Source organism: Saccopteryx bilineata, chromosome 3, assembly GCF_036850765.1.
Source record: "Saccopteryx bilineata isolate mSacBil1 chromosome 3, mSacBil1_pri_phased_curated, whole genome shotgun sequence".
NCBI lineage: Eukaryota > Metazoa > Chordata > Mammalia > Chiroptera > Emballonuridae > Saccopteryx > Saccopteryx bilineata.
The window spans coordinates 306,081,163-306,096,185 of NC_089492.1; the positions used below are offsets into that span (position 1 = coordinate 306,081,163).

Genomic DNA, 15,023 nt, shown 5'->3' on the forward strand with positions numbered 1-15,023 from the left:
CACACACACACACACACACACACACACACAAAAGAAACCAAGGGAACATGTACATCTTAAATAAGGTCATATCTGAAACAGTAGCATGGATCTCATTAACATATAGAAAGCAAGATTACTAAATAATTCAGTGTTTCAAAACATATAGAATAAAAGGTGAGGCACATGGTTCTGGAATTCAGTAAAGCAACCAAAGAGCACCAAACACTAGGCAGTGTGATCAGGAGCACAAGCAGAGCCAGGTGTACAAAACAAATACATGGTTAGAACAGGTGTGGACCCTCAGCATCTGATTTCCAGGGAAGTGTAACAGACTGAGGAGGGTTATGGTATTCCAACCACGTGCCATTCTTCTTCATTCTGCCGACACCCTAACCCTATCAAAGCACTAATCCCCAAACTGGACAAGAGATCCAGAAATCAAGTCACAAACTAACGGTCTTCCTGGAACACAATGTCCTTCCTATGTTCTTACATCAAGAGGGTAGATGACATGCAGTCAAGCACTAACTCAGCAAGCACGGACCCACCATATGCGCACATTCCAAAGAGAAGACTGGCCCTGAGTCATTACTGGTGAATAACCTGTGACTCCCTTAAATATCCTGCCTGATGGATGTGTCTTTTTTTGTGTGTGTATTTTTCCGAAGTTAGAAGTGGGGAGGCAGACAGACGCCACCATGCATCCAACTGGGGTCCACATGGCATGTCCACCAGGGGGCAATGCTATGCCCATTAGGGCCTTGCTCCATTGTGGAAGGAGCTCTTCTAGCACCTGAGGCGGATGCCATGGAGCCATTCTCAGAGCCGGGGCAATCTTTGCTCCCATGGAGCCTTGGCTGCTGGAGGGGAAGAGAGAGACAGAGAGAAAGAAGAGGGAGAGGGGTGGAGAAGCAGATGGGCGCTTCTCCTGTGTGCCCTGACCAGGAATTGAACCAGGGTCTTCCACACGCCAGGCCGACGCTCTACCACTGAGGAATTAGGCCATACCAGACAGTGTATGTGAACAATGTGATTTATGGTGGATGCCTGCTTTGGTGTGCCCAAGGTTTGGTACAACACTGTAACCTTTTCACTTTGGGAGCTAGACAGCCCAGCTGGGTCAGCTTCTCTGGTTGGCAATCCTTCACACATGGTATCAATCAGAAAAGTTTTTCAGACAATAAACATGTCTTATCTGTTTCCCTGGGTCAGGAGGCCAAGCATATAGCCCTTTGTCTAATTGAGTCCTCTTCTCAGGGTTTCAAACCTGCGTGAAGATGTCAGCCAGGCCTTGTGAACTCATCCGGAGCTAGGACCTCTTCCAAGTTCACTGGTTGTTGGCAGAATTCAGTTCCTGTGATTGTAGGACTAAAGTCGTTGACTACCAGAGGCAGCATGCTATTTCCTGATGGGTGACCCTCTCCACCAGGAATGGTAACAGGGGAGCACCTGCTATGACTTTTGCTTCCTGTCTCTTAACTTCAGACACTTTGAAATGGCTCTCTTGACTAAATCAGGGAATTTAGGACTTTGCACATCACTCTTAAATTTTGTCCCATACATCTTATATATTTCAAATTTAATCTGCAGTGTTCTGTTGTCACAAATTGTAACCGGGATTATAACAGCACACTCTCTTCCCTCATAATGTCTACCTTCTAAACAATAGGTAAGGTGGCTCATTTTTCCCCCCTTCTTTTTCCAAGTGAGAGGAGGGGAGATAGAGACATACTCTTGCATGCACCTTGACCAAGATCCACTTGGCATCCTTGTGCGAGCCGATGCTCTGCCCATTTGGGGCCACGCTCCTAACAGCGGTATTTTTTAGTGCCTGAGATGAAGGTTCTATGGAACCATCCTCACAGCCCGAGGCCCATGCACTGGAACCAATCAATCGATGGCTGCAGGAGGGGGAGAGAGAGAAAATGGGGAGAGGTGGAGAAGCAGGTGGTCGCTTTTCTTATGTACCCTCACTAAGCGTCAAACCTAAGACATCCTCAGGCTGGGCCGACACTCTAGCATTGAGCCAACTGACCAGAGCCAAGGTAATTCAATTTTAAAATTACTTAAATAATGCCAGTCTTCTACTCAAAATTTCCTACTGGTTTCTCAAATCATTTGTAACGAATGCAAGTATTTAAATAGTCTTGATAAGTGACGTGTGACCACTTATCAAGTATCTCAGAACTCCCTGCTGCCACCTCATTGTCCTTGTCTCCCGTCATTTCCTCTCTTCCTAATTATGCAATATCCAGACAAGGTTTCTGAGAGTTCCTCAAACACATTCAGGTTCAGCTCTTTGAACCCCCCCCCCCATAGTCTCACATTTGGAAAACTCTGGGAGCTGACTCACAACCCTGAGGTCGCTGGCATGAGTGTGGGCTTATCAGCTTGAGTACAGGATTGCTGGCTTAGTCTGAGATCACTGACATGATCCCATGGTCACTGGCTTGAAGCCCATGGTCTCTGGCTTGAACAAGAGCTCACTAGCTTTCATGGAGCCCCTATCAAGGCACGTGTGAGAAGCAATCAGTGAACAGTTAAAGTGCCACAACTATGAGTTGATGCTTCTCATCTCTTTACCTTCCTATCTTCCTCTCTTTCTCCCTTTAAAAAAAAAAAAAAAGCCTTACTGAAGAGCCACACCCACTCCTGAAAGTACAATTCTGGCCAAAAACAGACCCTTTTACATTGCTGGGTTAATTTTTCTTACATCCATTTTTAATCTAAGATATAACTTTTTATTGTATATAGTACTTCTGTTGAGACCAAAGGTACTGTGAAGATGAGAAATAGGACTACTTTTTTTTTCTCTATCTTTTTTTGTACTGTGGTTAGCTGAAAACTATCAGGATATCAAAAAGAAAGTTTTATAAGCCCTGGCTGGTTGGGTCAGTGGTAAAGTGTTGGCCCGGTGTGTGGAAGTCCGGGGTACGATTTCCGGTCAGGGCACACAGGAGAAGCACCATCTGCCTCTCCACCCTTCCCCCTTTCCTTCTTCTCTCTCTCTGTCTCTCTTCCCCTCCCTCAGCAAAAGGCTCCATTGGAGCAATGCTGGCCCGGGTGTCGAGGACAGCTCCATGACCTCTGCCTCAAGCGCTAGAATGGCTCTCACTGCAACAGAGCAACATCTCAGATGGGCAGAGCATTGCCCGCCAGTGCGTTGGCCAGGTGCATCCCAGTGGGGCACATGCAGGGGTCTGTCTGACTATCTCCCGCTTCTAACTTTGGAAAAATACCCCAAAAAAAGCAATTATTACAGAAATAAAGCAATCACATCAACTGAAGGCGGCAATCACAGGTATGGAACACCTAAAAAGAGTTTCCATAAAGCACAGAAACTGTCCAGTCAAGACGATCGCATATCATGGAGATCACTGCAGGAGAAAGGGCTATTTCATATGACAGGAAACTTGGATACTTGAAACTAAGTTACATCAAAAGATGATGGAAAAGTAATCAATTTCATTTTTATATCCTAGTGATAAATACTGAAAAATGCAATCAAGAACACAATTCCAATTACTGCATAATAAAAGACAATATCATACACAGGTACAACCTAAGAAAGGAGAGGCTTAAAGGTTTTATTCTGAAACTTATACAACTTTGTTGGAAGAAATTAAAGACCTAATTAGAAAGAAAAACACCCAATGATCCTATATTAGGATGAAGAATATAGTTAAAATGAACTTACTACACAATGAGATAGAGTCAATGTAATCCCTATCAAAATCCTAACTGTTTTGTTTTGTAGAAATTCACAAGCTCATTCTAAAATTCAAGTGAAAATTTAAAAATGAAGATGTCAAAGTGATCTGGAAAGAGAGGAGTGCCATTGGAGAATTCACTCTTTCCAATTTTGAAAGCTGCTACAAAGGTATAGAAATAAAAAACACTGGGCCCTGGATGTCTAGCTCAGTGGTAGAGCATCAGCCCGGCATATGGAAGTCCCGGGTTCGATTCCCAAGACAGGGGACAGAAGCGCCCATTTGCTTCTCCACCCTTCCCCTTCCTCTTTCTCTCTGTCTCTCTCTTCCCTTCCCACAGCTAAGGCTCCAAAGGAGCAAAGCTGGCCTGGACGCTGAGAATGGCTCCATGGCCTCTGCCTCAGGCGCTAGAATGGCTCCATTTGCATTAGAGCAATGCCTCCCATGGGCAGACCATTGACCCCTGGTGGGAATGCCCAATGGATCCCGTTTGGGCACATATGAGAGTCTGTCTCTCTGCATCCCCCCCTCCCCACTTCTCACTTCAGAAAAATACAAAACAGGCCCTGGCCGGTTGGCTCAGCAGTAGAGCGTCGGCCTGGCGTGCGGGCGAACGGGTTTGATTCCCGGCCAGGGCACATAGGAGAAGCGCCCATTTGCTTCTCCACCCCCCCCCTCCTTCCTCTCTGTCTCTCTCTTCCCCTCCCGCAACCAAGGCTCCATTGGAGCAAAGATGGCCCGGGCACTGGGGATGGCTTCTTGGCCTCTGCCCCAGGCACTAGAGTGGCTCTGGTCGTGGCAGAGCATCGCCCCCTGGTGGGCAGAGCGTCGCCCCTGGTGGGCTTGCCGCGTGGATCCCGGTCGGGGGCATGCAGGAGTCTGTCTGACTGTCTCTCCCCGTTTCCAGCTTCAGAAAAATACAAAAAAAAAGAAAAAAAAGAAAAATACAAAACAAGCCAACCAAAAAAAAAAACACACCATGGAAATATGTACACATAAAATGTTCCAAAATTGAGTATGGTGATGGTTGCACAACTAATAAAATATACAAAAACTAATTAACTTTTCAGTTAAATGGCTAAATTATTATGTGAATTAAATCTAAAGCAAACAAATATATGAGGTAAAATCAGAAACTTTAGGAAAACAAATGCAGCAATAACATCTAACAATGAAGACAATGTGATTTAGACAAACTCGGAAGGATGGCACGTGACGCACACACACATTAGGACCTCGTTTACACTCGAACTCGTGTAGCACGTTAACAGAAACTTTCCTTGTTAATCAAATGAAACAACACAGAGCTTTATAAGAAAGCTAAAAAGAAAAAATAAACAACAACAAAAAAAGAGAACTCAGTATAGAGAGAACATCTCAAGTGATGTCACAATGGAAAGAATTTAAAATGTCTAGTGCAGAAAAGGAAACTCAGTGTAAAAAAAGAATGGAGTTCAGGAGATTCCTGTTCTCACATGGAAAAGGATAAGTCAGAGGCCAGCTGCCGTGGCAATGAGTACACCGCACAGGAAGAAAGTGGGTATTAGACAATATTAAAGAGATGTTAATGTCGGAGTCCATCTCACAGAACAGAAAAAGGTTCACTTAGGGGAACTGCTGAAACATTCAAGACTGATGAGAACTGCTTATGAAAAACGTTTGAAGGAGGTGGACAAAGAACGACATAAATGCAGCATGAAAACCAGGCTGTCACGGGACACAGCCTCCAAGGTGGGGCTGAAAGTTATGAAGAGAAATCGCTATTTCCAAACAGGGCAGGAAGGCGCAGCAGTTAGAAAAATGTGATGAATTCAAAGTACTGTCTTTCTAGAGAGGCAAGAAAAGTAAAATTTCATAGCAAGAAAGGGGGAAACAGGCAGAGACACTGAGGCCGAGGACGAAGAACAGAAAGATCTGAGAATCCTAGGAAGAAGAAAACTATGCAAACAAAACAAGATGTAGAAAGAATAAACAGGGATCGTTGCTCTAATGAGAAAAAAAAAAAGGTACGTTTTTCTTTGGTTTCCTCATTCACTGTCATGGCTCTGACACCTTCTCTGACTCCCTGGTCCCCCACCTTGCTGGTTCTCACTCACTCACCTGGACAAAGCAGATGTTGGGGTTCATCCCCTACTGTCCATGGTTCTTCCCCTCGCTCCAACTTGGAAAGCACAGCTGGTTTGCTGGATTGATACCCTGCTCAGAGGGAAAAATGACACAAGACTTAAACTTACTGAACTGGGCTGCGGTCAGTCAAGACGAACAATGTTACATTTCAGGGAATGAACACACTTCACATCTGTAACACAAAGTCTGTTGTCTCAGGAGGCAGAATGGGATACCTTCTTGTCTGAGGTAATGGAAGAATCTGAGGTCTACCTTTCAGAGAACTGTAGTTATTCAGGAGAGTTAAGCAACTGAGGGGAAAAAAGCCACTGACAGACACCTTCTAAGTGACACAGGGGAGCTGTCCTCACCCAATGACACCAGATGGCTAGAGATCTCCAACATCACATCCCGGTACAGGCCCTTCTGATCGGGGTCCAGGAGCTGCCACTCCTCCCGGGTGAAGTCCACAGTCACATCGTGAAATGTGAGGAATTCCTGTATCAACACCGTGCTGGTTAATGGTGTAATATGCTTTTGATGATATAAAAGAAATGTTAGTTTTTCTGCACATTTTCACTTTATATGATACATCTATAGAGTGAAAGAAGTTTTCTTTTGTTGTTTGTTTGTTTCTTTCTTTCTTTTTTGGACAGAGCCAGAGAGAGGGACAAATAGAAACAAACAGACAGGAAGGGAGAGAGAGAAGCATCAATTCTTCGTTGTGGCACCTTAGTTGTTCATTAATTGTTTTCTCATATGCGCCTTGACCAAGTAACTACAACTGAGCAAAGGACCCCTTGTTTAAGCCAGCGACTTTGGGCTCAGGCCAGCGACCTTCAGCCTCAAGCCAGTGACCTTTGGGCTCAAGCTAGTGACCATGGGGTCGTGTTTGTGATCCCACGGTCAAGCCAGAGACCTCGCAATGAAACCAGATGAGCCTGTGTACAAGCTGGGCACTTTGGCGTTTCTAACCTGGGTCCTCTGCATCCTAGTCCGATGCTCTATTTGCTGCGCTACTGTCTGATCAAGCAAAAGAAGTTTAATTTTAATATGCAGTTGAATAATCACTGTTACGGTTAGGTTTATGGGTCCTCTAAATCTAGACCCCCTTCAAAACTCAAATTCCCCTCACCCAACTTCTCACTATGGCAACATTTTCATTAAGCATCTGCCTCACCCACCCTCCTTCTTCCCTTAAGGAAATGGCCCACCCTGGGATGGTTCTGAGAAATGTCCGTGGGACAGGGTCATCCGGAGGAAACTGAGAGTTGGGAAAAAGAGACAGTCTGTGATTAAGGCAACAAATCAAGATATACTAAATCTAAGCATGTGCAGGCGCAGGCACCCCCATGGCAGCAAAGGCCTGCAGCAACCCCTATATCTAACGCTCCCTCCATCCCTGCAGCTCGGGGCTGACACCCCTTGTTGGTTTCAGCCCACTTGCATCCAGGTACTTTCAAAATAAACTTTCCTTTTGGGACAGACTAGCCTCGTGTTTTTTGTTCAGCCCCCATGGTTTCTGCCTTTCATTCTGGTGCCAAAACCCAGGAGCTGTGTGTCAGAGACAAGTCAAGGGTCTAAAGCTGACCCCAGCAGGGGTGAGGTTTCACACCCGGTGACTGGTAAGAGGTATCAGCCCATCTCAGGCTTACCTCCAGATATTGCCTCTCTTGCCCGTGGAGTTGAGAGACTGGTCTCCCTGACCCTCTGGCCGTGCCTCCTGAACCCACCAAGTAGGGAAATTCCCTTTTCCTACGCAGAGACCAACCGAAAACCAGACACCGGGATCTGCCATCTTGTTTCAGCGCACCACATGCACACCAGGCAACAATCACATTCCGGTGAGTGAATATAGTGGCTCTAAAATCGGAAACTTTCCCAAACCCTCCTGCACCTCTCATTCCACCATCCAGGATGGTCCATTTCAAACATTCAACGTTGTTCAGAGGGCATTCAGGCATTTGCCAGGCATTGGCCTCCGGCTGGACTGCCCTACAGCGACGCCTGGAAAGCAGCCAGCCTCCATTTCCAGGGGCCTAAGGCAGCGCGGATGCCTCCCTTGTCCAAACGCTCATCCCTCCACATCATGGGGAACTCTCAACCCACTATCCCCAAAGACAACCTGTCTGGGTTGCCTCCAAAGATTCCTCCAAATGCTCAGTCTTATACCAGATCTTAGGTCAGTGATGGGCAATCTTTTCAGCTTGCTGTGTCAAAATTCACCAAAAAACCAAGCATAACTCGGGTGGTGTGTCACTTTGAGAAAAAACCCATAATTTTGCGATATTTATACTTTAAATAACAGAAATGTATAATTGTAATAGATAACTGTATTCAACAAACCAAAAAGTATATATTTATATTTAACTTACCTGCTTAGTGACTTCTTTGTTCATCTGTCAGTCGGTTTCTTTTGTTGGTCTTGATATTATTTAACTTGTGTGGGGTGCCATGAACTAAGATAAGTGAGGGGGAGGGGGAACTCTTTAACTAACCTGCCTATTAGTGACGTTTTTGTTGCTGAATATCATTGGCTAAATCTTCAATTGAAGGTTGGTATTGTGTATACTTCAAGCTCAAGCAAGCACTACTACCTTCATCTGTCAATCTGTTTCTTTTGTTGGTTTTGATATTATTTAACACTTAGAATAAGGTCTCACAAAAAAGTACGTAGAGGGAAAAATTGTGAGTAAAGCCATTGCTATATTTTTCAGGGTGCTAACAGTGTCTGGTAATCGGTTCCAGGCACTCCAAATTTCCTGTTTGTAGTGGCACTCCTCTTGATTCTCCAAGCGGCAACTTTCCAGATTCTCAAGCTTTGACCTCAAGTTGACAAACACCTAAGCCCAGATACTGTCTTGAAATTCTGCAAGATTCACCTTATGTAAATTGAGATGGCTGCCACTATTTCAAATGGCGGGAAATGGCACCCATAGCACAGGCCCTCACCTTTCCCATCCTCCCCGTCACTTATCTCAGCAATGATGGTCAATTAGAAATCCACGACACCCCAGAACAGTAGTTTGAATGATGGTTGGTGTGGTTATGTGGTTGCTGGTAATGGCGATCACAGGATCCCCAGAGATGCGTCCCCCGCAGCATTCTGCTGCTCCCTGCTCCGCCAGCTGGAAGTGAGGTCAAAGATCCCCTAACTGGAAATCCAAGAACCAGACGCTCTGTGCTGGAGTTCTGTTGTTTTGGCCTACAGACGTCTGGCACAGAGTGTCTACACTACAGCAAATGTTTTATCCGAGGGTACTGCACTTGGTCGTGCAGGAGCCGAGGATGAAACATCCTTCTTGGCATGCGGCCCATACTTCTCTGGTATGTGGCCACATGCAGCCGCGTGTCATTGAAACTGGCTACACGTGTCAGTACCGACACACGTGTCATAGGTTCGCCATCACGGTCTTAGGCTGTCAATGAAACGAAGTGTCCCAGATCCCCTATATCCAGGCCTTGCTTGCACTCAGATCACAACCCACTGTGTGATTCTTGCTCTCCCTCTCAAGTGTTTCTTCTCCACTTAAAACCGAAGCATCTCCCTGACTTGGAGGACCCTTCTAGAGTTTCCTCCTTTGATCTTGCCAACCACAGAGTCCCACTCCCACCTCTTCTTTTTGCTCTCTCTGCTCCTCAACCTCCTAATTCCCAGGATGCAACCTCCTAGCAACCAGAGCCCCCTCCCTATTCACTATGGCCACTGTCCCGCACCTCCCCCTCCCTCCAGGTTTTCCCACAGGCACAGCCATGGACCCCTTCTTCACCAGTGCAGACCCGCTCTGAGATGATCTTCAGCCCTGCTTCCTCCCCTACCTCGGCCCCCATCATTGAGATCCCTTTTATGGAAGGTCACTGGGACCAGGGTACTGTCCTACTTCATGACCCTATTTCCTTAACCGACCTATCGCAGCGATATACGACCTGAGACCCCTCTAGTGCAGAAGGGCAAGTAGTCCTTCACATGAATTTCACTTCCAAGTCTGCACCCGGCATCCGGCACAAATTACTAAAGCTGGAAAACAAACCTCAAATTCCCCAAAAAGACCCTTTAAACTTGGCCTTCAAGATCTTTAACAATAGCGACAAAGAAGTCCCAAATTACAAACTAGCTCACTTTCAAATGTTAGCCTCTGCCACCAAGAGCCAACAGACTGAATCCTGGAGCACTAAGGATGATCTGAAAAGCAAAAATTATCCTATTAACACCCAGCCAGGTGCTTGCTGTAAGTGAGCCAATGACGGTCACTGGCCCAGCAAGTGTCCTCATCCAGGCCTGCCCTCAAAGCCTGGCTCCCTTTGCAGTTGGCCCCATTGTAAGTCAGACTGTGATTGGACCTCTCTAGGTAAGACCCTCATCTTCTCCTAGGCTGGCTGACTCCCCCTTTCTGGAGCTGATAGGCCTGGCCCCTGAAGAACAAAGGTGCCTGGGGATGAAAGCCCACATCTTCTGAGCCTGGAGCAAAACTTGATGGTGGCAAGTAGGCCAATTTTTTTCCTTATAAATACCAGGACAACTTATTCTACTTTACTAGAGTACAAAAGACCCTGACAACGGTCTGCAGTCTCTGTTGTTGTTGTTGTATTTTTACAGAGACGGATAGAGTCAGAAACAGGGATAGATAGGGACAGACAGACAGGAACGGAGAGAGATGAGAAGCATCAATAATCAGTTTTTCGTTGTGACACCTTAGCTGTTCATTGATTGCTTTCTCATATGTGCCTTGACTGGGGGATACAGCAGAGTGAGTGACCCCTTGCTCGAGCCAGCGACGTTGGGTCCAAGCTGGTGAACTTTTTGCTCAAGCCAGATGAGCCCGTGCTCAAGCTGGCGATCTCGGAGTCTCGAACCTGGGTCCTCAAAATCCCAGTCTAATGCTCTATCTATCCACTGTTCCACCGCCTTGTCAGGCTGTTGTGGGGATTGATGGCCAAATTTCCCCACTCATGTCAACCACACTCCTACAATACATGCTAGGATCCCTCCCTTTAACACATATCTTTTCTTTTTTTTCCTTTTTGTATTTTTCTGAAGTTAGAAGCAGGTAGACAGTCAAATAGACACCTGCATGTGCCCAACAGGGATCCACCTGGCATGCCCACCAGGGAGCGATGCTTGCCCATCTGGGGCATTGCTCCATTGCAACTGGAGCCATTCTAGCATCTGAGGCAGAGGCCAGAGAGCCATCCTCAGCGCATGGGCCAACTTTGCTCCAATGGAGAGAGAGACGGAGAGGAATGAGAAGGGGAAGCATGGAGAAGCACATGGGCGCTTCTCCTGTGTGCACTGGCCAGGAATCAAACTTGGGACTTCCACATGCTGGGCTGGCGTTCTACCAGTGAGCCAACCAGCCAAGGCCTCACACATGACTTTTTACTTCTCCCCTCCTGTCCCACCCTGCTACTGGGCCAAGATAGTCTTTCAAAATTAATAGCACCCTCACTCTCCATAGCACCCATAATCCTCTTACCCCCACCACAATTTGGCTCAGGTTTCCCTCCTACTTCTCCTTACAAAGCTCAGAGAAAAAAGATCTTATCCCCCGCATCCAGACATAAAACTTGCAAAAAAAAAAAGGAGGGGGGGACAAACCAGGTCATTTATCTATCTTAAAATATCTTCCTGGAGCTCTGAACATTGTTGTAGTTCTTAAAACAGTAAGAAAATTAACACCTCTTCAGACTGTGCAGGCTGTGAAAGGGAGAGGGGTCAAGCCAGAAACTCAGTGCAAAGGGAAAAAAAGGGCACTTTTAAAATGCAAGCAGCTGCTCAGCAGCCCATCCCCTCCCCTCTTTTCAGTCATCCTGAAAGGCTGCCAGGGACAAACAAAAAAAACACCTCCCTAGGATATGACTACCTACCACAAACTGCTTTTAGCTAGAAAGGCTTGATTTAAACCATCCTTAATGTTTACTCTGAGTCTCTAAGTTTACAAGGCCATTGTGCTGGGCTCATCTGAGCTTGTCCGCTTTAGTTTGTGACCCCATCTTTTACTTTTCCTCACAGTTCATAAAGTATCCATCTAAAATTGCTAATTACTTATTTAGTTCTCTCTAAAAATTCAGGTTTTTGGAAACAATTCTGATTAATTGGAAATAAATTGTATGGTTTTAATGATAAAGGCTATAAGGTATGAAGAACTTTTGAAAGGAAAAGTAAGTTGGTTATTTCTGAATAGAAAAGGTTTGTATAAGTTGCAGAAAGTTTGTGTAGGCTGTAGAAGGTTTGTGCAGAGGGACAAGTATTTACAAGAGAGTTTTATAGACTACAATTGGAAACATATCATGTATCATTTTATTCCACTCAGCCAAAACCACACATAGTCACAACCTGTTCTTCCCTTATTTCTATACCAGATCCATTATGCTTCTCTTATTTTGTCTAAGTTTTATTCTCTCTATAATGTCCATAAATTCCTGGTCCCCTTTGTTTCCTCTCCATCCATGGGGTAATAATTCCCTATTTCTAACCACAACAATTCTTAATCACCAAACCTTTCCTGCATTAAACTGCAGCCACTGGCTATGCTATCATCAGCCAATCCCCTCCAGTTCTCCATATTTAATGGGGCCCCTGCTAATCTCACACATATTCTTGGGCTACAACCATATTGGCCTAGTCCAGAATCCCTTGATATTGGACACAATCCAGCAATCCCTGTTACAGTAACGCCTGCTAATACTAATTAGCATCTCTGTCTGACCCATTTTACACTCTGACACGCAGGATAGGTCCCAACTTACTCAAACAGCAGTCATACCCTACATACATTCAATCTAGACACTGCCGTTTTAAAATTCAGTGTTGGCCCGGCCGCAGCACTTCCTGCTGGGTTGCTTCCAGCCATTTCTATACCAAGATTACCTGTAATGACAATCTTAATAGAGTCTCCTTCTCCTCTAACCCCAACATTATATATAATAAAACTAACCCACCCCCCAGGGGTCTGCTTCAAGTGCAGACGGGAGGCACACTGGACCTGCTCCTGTCCCAATCCCAGGCCACCAGCAAACCCTGCCCTCTCTATAATTGTACAGGCCGTTAGAATTCAAACCTCCCACAAGCCCCTCAAAACAGGAAAGTCATCCCTTCTTGTCCAGGCCTCTCCTGGCACTGGCTCGGATGCAACAGAACTTCTTGACATCCTGGGGGGGGGGCGGGGGCGGGGAGAAGACCAGCAGAGCCTGACCTCACCACAGGCCTCCACCTCCACCATCTGAGTGGGAAATCCTCGGGTAACTCTACAGGTCCCCAGCAAGACCATTTCTTTCCTATTAGATATGAGGGCCACTTATTTGACACTCTTTAAAATTTCAGAATAACTGTTTCTTTCCTCCATCTCAATTATTGGGGTTCACAGTCTTCCGTCCAACTTACTGATCACACCTCTCTCCTCTGTTGTCTAGGAAATCACCCTATTATCCACCCCTCCCTCATTATTCCCAGATGACCAACCTAGAACAAGATAAGAGAGCAAAAACCTCACTTTGAGGCAATCAACAACAGTTCTTTTCTCCCACAATCTTTCTAACTTACTGGCTCACAAAGCTACACAAACTCTCTTTCCCTCCCAAACTCAAGTATTTCATAACATCTTCATAGCTTCCCCACATGTCTCCTTGGCCAAAAGCACAAAACTTAATCCTGTCACTCCCCTGCCTCTCCCTGACCAAGACACCACTCATTCATGTTCAAACATTCTTCATCTCAAAGTGCCTCTCTCCCCACATCACAGACCAACCGCTGCCTAATGCAGACCACACTTGCTTCACTGATGGCAGTTCTTACACACGTCAAGGGAAGTGGGTAGCTGGATATGCCAGTCTCCATCCTCCAGACTACGGAGGCTAAATCCCTTCCTCAGAGACCACATCCCCACAAGCTGAATTAATACCTCTCTCTAGCCTACAATCTATGCCATATTTTCACTCCATAAGACGCACCTGACCATAAGACGCACCTAGGGTTTTAAGGAGAAAAATAAGAAAAAAAAAATCTGAACAAAATAGTGTGTTAAAATATTTAATAAAATAAACCACAATAATATTTCAACAGTGTAAACCCCACAGCAGTATTAACAACCATTAGTACTGTTATTAACAAATGAGAAGAAACTTTTTTTTTTTCTTTTTGAAGCTGGAAACAGGGAGAGACAGTCAGACAGACTCCCGCATGCGCCCGACCGGGATCCACCCGGCGCGCCCACCAGGGGGCGACGCTCTGCCCACCAGGGGCGAGGCTCTGCCCATCCTGGGCGTCGCCATGCTGCGACCAGAGCCACTCTAGCGCCTGAGGCAGAGGCCACAGAGCCATCCCCAGCGGCCGGGCCATCCTTGCTCCAATGGAGCCTTGGCTGCGGGAGAGGAAGAGAGAGACAGAGAGGAAGGCGCAGCGGAGGGGTGGAGAAGCAAATGGGCGATTCTCCTGTGTGCCCTGGCCGGAAATCGAACCCGGGTCCTCCGCACGCTAGGCCGAGAGAAGAAACTTTAATGTTCAAATACTATTCTAATTGTCCAGGAACCCGCAGCAGCTAAAAAAAAAATGAACATTTCCTCCATAAGATGCACGGGCATTTTCCCCTCCACTTTTGGGGGGAAAAGTGCGTCTTATGCAGTGAAAAATAATTCTTTTCCTATAGGATACAAACCTCTCCTACAATTTTTAAGACCTCTTATCATCCCCAAAATTTAACCACTACTCTCCAACATAGAACCAAAGCTTGCTCCATCTGCAACTCAGTCTCTGCACAGGGAAGCGTCAGGCCCCATCCTTCTCCACATATCAAGCGAAAGGCCAGGTGCCAGGGCAGGACTGAGAAATAGATTTCACCCACGCGCCCCAGACCTTCATTCAACACATAATTCCCCAACTTGGCTTTCCAACATCATTACAGTCTGATAACAGACCAGCATTCATATCTCAAAATAACACGACAGCATCCACCCTCAACATACACTGAAATCTACATGTACCTGATAGACCCCAATCCTCAGGAAAAGTTAGAAAAATCACCTCTATTATAATAGACAAAGCTTAGACACATTTAACAAAGCTAAGCATAAAAACTCAAAAATCCTGGACCTCTCTCCTTCCTATATCTCTACTGAGGATTCAGGCAACCCCAAAGGACCCTACATCCCCTTAGTCTTTTTAAACCCCTCTACGAAGGCTTTTCCTGTTAGGAAACTTCCCTCCCACAGAAACCCCTCTAGGGGTCTATC

General features: G+C 45.9%; 2 protein-coding genes across 2 annotated transcripts in view; both read right to left on the reverse strand.

The window, feature by feature from the left end:
- Positions 1-8,192, reverse strand: part of LOC136332026 (zinc finger protein 615-like) — a 47,958-nt gene extending 39,766 nt beyond the window's left edge. Inside the window, exon 1 of the mRNA XM_066271248.1 lies at positions 8,174-8,192. The gene's annotated coding sequence lies outside the window, so the exon portion shown is untranslated. The remainder of the gene's footprint in view (positions 1-8,173) is intronic.
- LOC136332049 (zinc finger protein 615-like) overlaps positions 1-15,023 on the reverse strand; it is a 64,781-nt gene that overhangs the window by 7,205 nt on the left and 42,553 nt on the right. The window lies entirely within an intron of this gene.